We start from the raw sequence: 9,251 nt of genomic DNA on the forward strand, positions 1-9,251 counted from the left end.
TATTTTCTTGCAATTGTGAGATATAAACACAATTGCAAGGAATAAATTCAAAATTGAGAGTTATAAACTCACGATTGCGAGTTCTGACTTTTTTTCTCGCAATTGAGTTTATATCATGCAATTCTGAGAAAATAGTCAAAATTGTGAGAAAAAGTCGCAGTTATACCTTTTTCATTTTTTATTCAGTGGCAGAAACAAGTTTCCATACGAAGCATATCCTTCATGCCAAAAAACAAAACAAACAAAAAAAAAAAACATGACAGCACAAGATTTAATTCTTATTCAGTTATTCACATTTGAATATTATTTTCTCCTCCAGTTTTCCTCACATGGTTGTGTGGCCTTTTTGTTCAGTCCCCTGCCACTTGATTGTGGAGGCGAACACAGCTTCAGCGCTAATGCTTCCAGGATTTATTTTTAATCAGAGATTCTGTTGGGACAGACATTGAGCCAGATGAATTTGATGGCAACAGGTTTTGATGGTGGAACGGCTCCTTTAGCATCCAACAGGGATCTCGAATATGTACTTATTTAACGTCACTCTCAAAGAGAGGCGGGAGGGAGAGAGATAGAGATCTGAAGGTTTGATTGTCAGTAAAATGTAGTTGCACTGACAGCAGACTGCTGACACAAGGAGAATATGAAAACCATTATTTCTCCCTCTTCCTCAGGTTTTGTTAGGATTTGTGGCTTGTGTACATTGTGTCAGAGAAAATATGGAGGTTGGAACCACAATGTCGTTTTAAAGGTGAAGTCTGTAATTTTTGTCTGTGTTTCTCCTTTCCCACTTTACAGCAATAGTTCACTCAAAAAACAAAAATATGAAATTATTCAAAACCTGAAAGTTGTTATTGTTTTTTGTGGAGAATAATTAAAGTATGTAGATGCTTCTTTTACATACAACAACAAATAATTGTGACCAGTACAGAAGTGGCCCATTCACGCATTTGTCGGACATTAACAAACATGTTACTACAACTATGAGACTAAAAGATACTGAGTAACTTACAGATGGCAGAGCATTGTATAATATTACATAAAAAAAATAAATAAATAAATAAAAAAGGAAAATTGACTAGGTCAACATGTTTGAAAAGTCTACATCCATGATATAAACACATTTCAGACCACATCTAAATGTGTATCTAAGACATATTAAGACATAAATATGTCTTAGATACACAGCAGGTTTACAGTGAATACAGACAAGTTACCATGATACCACTACCAAATTTAATTCATTTTCACTCGTTTTGGCCCGCTAAATTTAGAACAGCCTGAACTGAACTGGATTGTTTTAACCCAGCAGTTGGGTTAAATGTTTGCCCAACCTGCTGGGTAGTTTTATTTAACTCAATGATTGTTTAAAAATTACTGTATTGCTTGCTTAAAATGAACCCAAAGTATGTTGGAAATTAACATGTATTACTATGTTTAATAAATGAACATTTATTAATAAGTTTAATGAATAATAATTAAACTACACATTTATTAAATTGCTTATTAATAAATGTTCACCTTTTGTTCACCTACTATGGTTGCCTCTAGTAATTATGAATTCTGATTTCTAATTTCCAACCTATTTTGGGTTCATTTTAAGCCATCCATATAGTCATTTTTAAACAATAGTTGGGTTAAATAAAACTACCCAGCAGGTTGGGCAAACATGTAAAAGAACCCAATCGCTGGGTTTGTCCATTTTCAACCCAGAATTTTTTAGAGTGTAAGAAAGTTGATGTCTAACTTTAAAAAAAAATGAATGAGGTGGAGGGTAGTGAATGATGTCCCGGGTCAATAAAGACTGGAGGTATGCATTTAAGGGTTAAATAGTCTATTTTATTTCATCCGGCGCTGTGCATGCACCACAAACAATGACAGTCAGGCATGAGTCTGTACTGTCCACTTTTCAGCAGTGTTGGTTCTGGAAGTATTTACTCCAGTCATTTTTACCATAGGGATAAAAAAAAAAAAAAAAAAAAAAAAAAAAAAACATCTTTGTTAAAGCTTTATAAGCCATGAACCAAAGCAACCAGCTACAAGGTGAATTACAACATTACAAATTTTGATTTGAAGCAGAGGAGTATCTTAAAATTAGTCAAAAAGACAAATATACACAACTGTGTACTTAAAGGATTAGTTCACCCAAAAATGAAATTTCTGTCATTAATTACTCACCCTCATGTCGTTCCAAACCCGTAAGACTGTTCATCTTCAGAGCACAAATTAAGATATTTTGATGAAATCCGAGAGGTTTTTTTCATCCTCCATTGAAAGCAACAAAATTACCATCATTCAAAGTCCAGAAAAGTAGTAAAAACATTGGTAAAATAGTCAACGTATACTATGGTTCAACCTTAATGTTATGAAGCAATGAGAATACTTTTTGTGTGCAAAAACAAAACAAAAATAACCACTTTATTCAACAAATTCGTCTGTCCTCTGTCATTCTCAGCTTCTGTGTTTATGTCCGAACGCCGACTCAGTATTGCTCATCGTGCTGCTCACATGACCAGAGCCAGCCAATACTGAGCCGGCATTTGGACGTAAACACAGAAGCTCTGCAATGAAAATAGCGTATGAGAATGAAACCACACTAGTCATGTTGACTATTTTAATGATGTTTTTACTACTTTTCTGGACCTTGAATGACTGTAATTTTGTTACTTTTAATGGAGGATAAAAAAGACTCTCAGATTTCATCAAAAATATCTTAATTTGTGTTCTGAAGATGAATGAAGGACTTACGGGTGTGGAACGACATGAGGGTGAGTAATTAATGACAGAAATTTCATTTTTGGGTGAACTAACCCTTTAATTGCTTTAGTGAGGGAAAGAACTACAATCCCATGAAGCATTGTGAATGACATAATACGATTGTAGAAATATAAAGCTAGTCATTTAAAGTTGTTAATTATATCTATAGAAACAATAATTTTTATGTTTTTTAATATATATATTAAAACACACACACATTTTATTATTTTGCCAGCATAGCAAGACCGACTCGATAATGTCATTTGCGGTGCTTCATGGGAGTGGATGTTTCCAGCAAGCTTTTTTGACACAATTTTGCTCTCTGATTGGTGGAATTTTCTGTATAGCATCATGAGTTATAAAGTTTTTCACAACAAATTTAGCTGTTAAACATAATTATTTTAAAAATAAGTTTAAATAAAGTGAACAAATGGCTTTAACAAAACCAAATACCATTGATTAACAACCTCGGAAAACACAGTAGGTCCTTTAAAGGTTTATAAGTTATCGTTAAAAATTAGTTTTCCTATCGAGGAAATAGGTACTGTATGTTTTTTTCCTTCAGAACACAATTGTTACACTCTATACTGCCACTTTTAACAATAGATACGACTGGATTCTGAAATCAGATTGGATGAGTCCCATTCAGAGCACCTTATACTGTACACATATCTGTACCGTAAACAGCCTAGTCAAGTCAAGTCACCTTTATTTATATTGCTCTTTATACAATACAGATTGTGTCAAAGCAGCTTTACAGTGATAACAGGAAAATGATTCAGTGATGCAAACAGAGTTCATTTCGGCTGTACAGCAGCTAGCTAAGATAAAGAACTACAGTATCTCACAGAAGTGAGTACACCCCTCACATTTTTGTAAATATTTTATTATATCTTTTCATGTGACAACACTGAAGAAATGACACTTTGCTACAATGTAAAGTAGTGAGTGTACAGCTTGTATAACAGTGTAAATTTGCTGTCCCCTCAAAATAACTCAACAGACAGCCATTAATGTCTAAACCGCTGACCACAAAAGTGAGTACACCCCTAAGTGAAAATGTCCAAATTGGGCCCAAAGTGTCAATATTTTGTGTGGCCACCATTATTTTCCAGCACTGCCTTAACCCTCTTTGGCATGGAGTTCACCAGAGCTTCAAAGGTTGCCACTGGAGTCCTCTTCCACTCCTCCATGACGACATCACAGAGCTGGTGGATGTTAGAGACCTTGCGCTCCTCCACCTTCCGTTTGAGGATGCTCAATAGGGTTTAGGTCTGGAGACATGCTTGGCCAGTCCATCACCTTTACCCTCAGCTTCTTTAGCAAGGCAGTGGTCGTCTCGGAGGTGTGTTTGGGGTCGTTATCATATTGGAATACTGCCCTGCGGCCCAGTCTCGGAAGGTAGGGGATCATGCTCTGCTTCAGTATGTCACAGTACATGTTGGCATTCATGGTTCCCTCAATGAACTGTAGCTCCCCGGTACCGGCAGCACTCATGCAGCCCCAGACCATGACACTCCCACCACCATGCTTGACTGTAGTCAAGACACACTTGTCTTTGTACTCCTCACCTGGTTGCTGCCACACACGCTTGACACCATCTGAACCAAATAAGTTCATCTTGGTCTCATCAGACCACAGGACATGGTTCCAGTTATCCGTGTCCTTAGTCTGCTTGTCTTCAGCAAACTGTTTGCGGGCTTTCTTGTGCATCATCTTTAGGAGAGTCTTCCTTCTGGGACGACAGACATGCAGACCAATTTGATGCAGTGTGCGGCGTATGGTCTGAGCACTGACAGGCTGACCTCCCACCCCTTCAACCTCTGCAGCAATGCTGGCAGCACTCATACGTCTATTTCCCAAACACAACCTCTGGATATGACGCTGAGCACGTGCACTCAACTTCTTTGGTCGACCATGGTGAGGCCTGTTCTGAGTGGAACCTGTCCTGTTAAACCGCTGTATGGTCTTGGTCACCGTGCTGCAGCTCAGTTTCAGGGTCTTGGCAATCTTCTTATAGCCTACGCCATCTTTATGTAGAGCAACAATTCTTTTTTTCAGATCCTCAGAGAGTTCTTTGCCATGAGGTGCCATGTTGAACTTCCAGTGACCAGTATGAGAGAGTGAGAGCGATAACACCAAATTTAACACACCTGCTCCCCATTCAACACTAACGAGTCACATGACACTGGGGAGAGAAAATGGCTAATTGGGCCCAATTTGGACATTTTTACTTAGGGGTGTAGTCACTTTTGTGGCCAGCGGTTTAGACTTTAATGGCTGTGTGTTGAGTTATTTTGAGGGGACAGCAAATTTACACTGTTATACAAGCTGTACACTCACTACTTTACATTGTAGCAAAGTGTCATTTCTTCAGTGTTGTCACATGAAAAGATATAATAAAATATTTACAAAAATGTGAGGGGTGTACTCACTTCTGTGAGAGACTGTATATAATCTAATTTATTGTGATTTTGTTGATTAATGTATTAAGTTTTAATACATTGACACATACATTTAATACTTGTTTTTATTAAGTTAAAATATTGAAAATTGGCATTTTTTGCCGCTGGAGAAATCAGCATTAGGTGTTTGATCTGAAAAGGTTGAAATGTGTTTTACTTCACAACTTGAACAGGCTGTTGTAAAAATAAATTGATAGATTGATAGTAAATTGATAGCAGGAGTATGAATAGATTTGACTGGCATGCTGCCTGTCTCAGTAAACTGACGGATGTATTAGGTAAATCCTTTAACGCTATGTGAAATCCACAGTGGGACCTGTATAAAGAGACATCTCATCCCAAAACATCAATCCAAGAGCTCACTGACTTAACAGTGTCTCTCACCCCTGTCCCTCCATCTCCCTCGCAGCTTTCATTCAACCTTTAATCGCTCTGTTTCCTCAGTTACTTGTAAACGTCCATCATCATACCCATCTCTCTCTCTCTCCTGAATCTGACATTTTCAGTTCCCAAAATATTTACAGCAATGCATTGCCTGACAGATAAGCTGTAATGGCGTGTAACGACTTTCCACAGGAACGTTGCAGTCGACACATGATGCCATAAATTTGTGTTTTAACAGTGTTTACAGTCCATTTGTCAAAAAGCCAAAATACAAACTTCAAGATCTATTGAAACATAAGCATGCTTTTAAAAAATAGACATGGTCTGAAGACCACAACCATTCACTTCTTCTTTAGTATTCATAGTCCAGTTTTTATGCGGCGAGATTTGAGACTATATTATTATTTTTTTATATATATAACAGAAAAAAGTAATAGGACTATGAAGTGACATGACAATTTTCAGTTTAAAGCAAATAAAAGACTAACTTACCTTCTTTCTTACCTTCATTAATCATTACAATTAGTAGGTTGGCTTAAACCTCTGAGAGAACACATCCACGCAGTTTGAACGGCCATGTGGCTTCTGTAGTTTGCTGTAATTGAAAGCAAACAGAAGTGGAAACAAATATTCTCTAATAGTTAATTAGTCAAACAATTTTGCATAGATGCAAATATAAAATATCAATTTAAATACTTTGAAATTAACTTGATGCACTTATTAAAGTAAGTCTAGTAAATGATTCTCAGTGTTTTTTTTGTTTTGTTTTTTTGTTTTTTCCAATTTACATTGAACATTGCTAGGGGAAAAAAAGATATATTGCATTGAACACATGTGGATCTATACCGGGTATGTTGTCATACTATATGGGCTAAATTGATACAACAGGAACCTGCTGTTTATTGACAATAATTTGAGAAGGATAGCTTTGTTTAAATATGAAATACTATCTAATGTATTAAAAGATATCTTTCACATTATATCTGTATTTAAAATCTATAAGCAATTTAATACCTTTTCAGCAAAATGTTAATAATTAAGAGATAAAAAAATAATTCATGAAACAGCAAAAATGAAAAAGATAACATGCCAAAATGTCAAACCTTTGTTTTGGGCAACAAACAAACAAACAAAAAAATAAATGGGCACTCTGAATGCACTCTAGTTGATTGTAAATGAATGTGTTAAACTGTTTCAAAACAATTGTGACATCTACTATTTTTGTTTATACTCACCGTTAAATAAAAAATGTCAATTCTTTTTTTTTTTTTTATGTAATATTGCAGTATTTATTATAAATTATTTATCTGTGCACAAATAACATCCCCTCACTCTTGCAGCGATCAATTCCTGATAGACAAAATAAAGTCCTACCCTACATTTTTTTTTTTCTTGTTCAAGAATCCAAGAACTCAGATATATGGCACAACAAAGAAGAAAAGACGATCACAACTTCCATTTCACACTGACAGTCTAGAACATTTGGAGCTGGTTTTTAAAACCAATAGGCTATACATAACCACAGCTTGATGAAACAAGCATTTTTATACAAACCTTATTGTTATAGTACGGCTCAAGAATGTAGCCAGACTAGTGTATTGTTCTTTTCAAATAAAACACAGTTTTACTATAAGCTACCAATTGGCAGTAGGGATGAGCTGAAATCATTTTATTTCACTGAGTTTTAGTGGTAGATACAGCACTGAAGCGATGCACACAGAGTCATTCAGATGTTCCTCTGGTCTGTCCCAGAGTCCCTGGATGTAAATTGATATAGTCTTGTCCTGCCCTCCCAATGGATGGAATATTGGAAAGGAGAGAGTGCAAGACACCCCAAGGCGACAGTCTGTCTGGACATCCCCATTTTTACAAGTCCCCTTGTGACTACGCCACACTCCTTACTCGCCTCCACACACGTGCACCTGAACATCTCATATACACACTGAGGATGGCATGCATAAAACATATGCCATGTACAGATACAAACATCCACATACCAGCATACAGTATGTGCACATATACATACAATGACACCAGCTGTGTGGATGGTCTAATTACAGTCAGTCTCCTGGTTTGTAAGCTGTGGTGTCCATGTCTGATACACACATAATCAGCATAGGCTCATTGGGAAAAAAACGTGCCTCTGCCTAGATTTTTGCAAAACTAGCAAAAAACAACAAAAACGTACCTACACATATAATTTACTGCATTTCCAGCTGAAATGAACACTAGTGGCAGTTAAACACTAACCATTTTTACTCCTTTACACACAAATTATGATTACGGGGGTAGATAAAGACTTATTTTCATATGGTTCACAATGCTATCCCTGCTGGAAAATATAGCATTGCTGGTCATCAGCATAAGGTATGTTCTGCATGCTGGGACCGGCATTGGATGCTGGTTTGCTGGTCCCCAACATGGGAAGCAGGAGTGCTGGTGGACCAGCAACACCAGCTCAGTTTTGCTTGAGAACAGCATGACTATGTCTGTCCACCAGCTACACCAGCATTATACCAGCTCTAACCAGCATAAACCAGCCTGGACAAACATGGAATTTATGCTGGGTTATGTAGGATTTTTCAGCAGGGATATTATGCCCTTAAAACACTTTACCATTAATAATACATTTTCACATCACATAACCAGCTCCGTATTTATGGATTTTCTAGAATAACAAGGTTGCTCAGTAGTTTACCTGGTACAGCACTGCACTTGTGATGCGGAGCACTCGGGTGCGAGTCCTGTGAAACACGAGTCACAATAAAAGAGCTCAATGAGTGCATTTACATGCACCCTCGTAATGCGATTATAATGGGATTTTGGCAATATTGCAATTAAACTTTTCCTCATGTAAATGCAAAACTTTAATTAAAGTAATGTGATTAAGCTCATAATCGTAGTAAACATGTAAGCATTCGTGTTTTTGGCAATTATGGCAAAAACAGAAAAAAAAAAAAAAATGCTGGAGTTTGCTTTAAAAACGGCTGTAAAAAAGCAAAAATGAAGGTATCCTTATGTAAACATAATGTCTAATGTTAAAGTTTATTTTTATGTATGACATAAGGCAGCTCCACGCTACGCTCGTTGGAAGCAGGATTTGCCACCATCTCTTGAAAATGACGTTAAAGGGTTAGTTCACGCAAAAATGAAAATAATGTAATTTATTACTTACCCTCATGCCGTTCCACACCCGTAAGACCTTCATTCATCTTCGGAACACAAATTAAGATATTTTTGTTGAAATCCGATGGCTCAATGAGGCCTGCATAGCCAGCAATGACATTTCCTCTCTCAAGATCCATTAATGTACTAAAAACATATTTAAATCAGTTCATCAGCGTGTCGAATCAGCGGTTCGGAGCGCCAAAGTCACGTGATTTCAGCAGTTTGGCGGTTTGACACGCGATCCGAATCATGATTCGACACGCTGATTCATTATACTCCGAAGCTTCATGAAGCAGTGTTTTGAAATCGGCCATCACTATATAAGTAGTTATTTAGTTTTTTTGGCGCACCAAAAATATTCTAATATATATAGGCTACTACAACTGATATAAAATGTTTTAAGATTCATCAAGATTCACATTCATCAGTTTCGGAGAAAACTGAACAAACTTTTATCGCTACTCACTGGACATTTTACTT

The 9,251-nt window shown here is 36.7% G+C and overlaps 1 protein-coding gene across 2 annotated transcripts in view; it reads left to right on the forward strand.

Moving 5' to 3' along the window:
* Positions 1-9,251, forward strand: part of flrt1a (fibronectin leucine rich transmembrane protein 1a) — an 89,417-nt gene that overhangs the window by 68,404 nt on the left and 11,762 nt on the right. Inside the window, exon 1 of one of the 2 annotated variants that reach the window (XM_051895132.1) lies at positions 1,679-2,765. The exons of the other annotated variant lie outside the window; for it this stretch is intronic. The gene's annotated coding sequence lies outside the window, so the exon portion shown is untranslated. Of the gene's footprint in view, positions 1-1,678; positions 2,766-9,251 lie in introns of those variants that run through there. 2 annotated transcript variants of the gene reach the window in all.

Source organism: Ctenopharyngodon idella, chromosome 5 (assembly GCF_019924925.1).
Source record: "Ctenopharyngodon idella isolate HZGC_01 chromosome 5, HZGC01, whole genome shotgun sequence".
In the NCBI taxonomy this organism is placed as follows: Eukaryota; Metazoa; Chordata; class Actinopteri; order Cypriniformes; family Xenocyprididae; genus Ctenopharyngodon; species Ctenopharyngodon idella.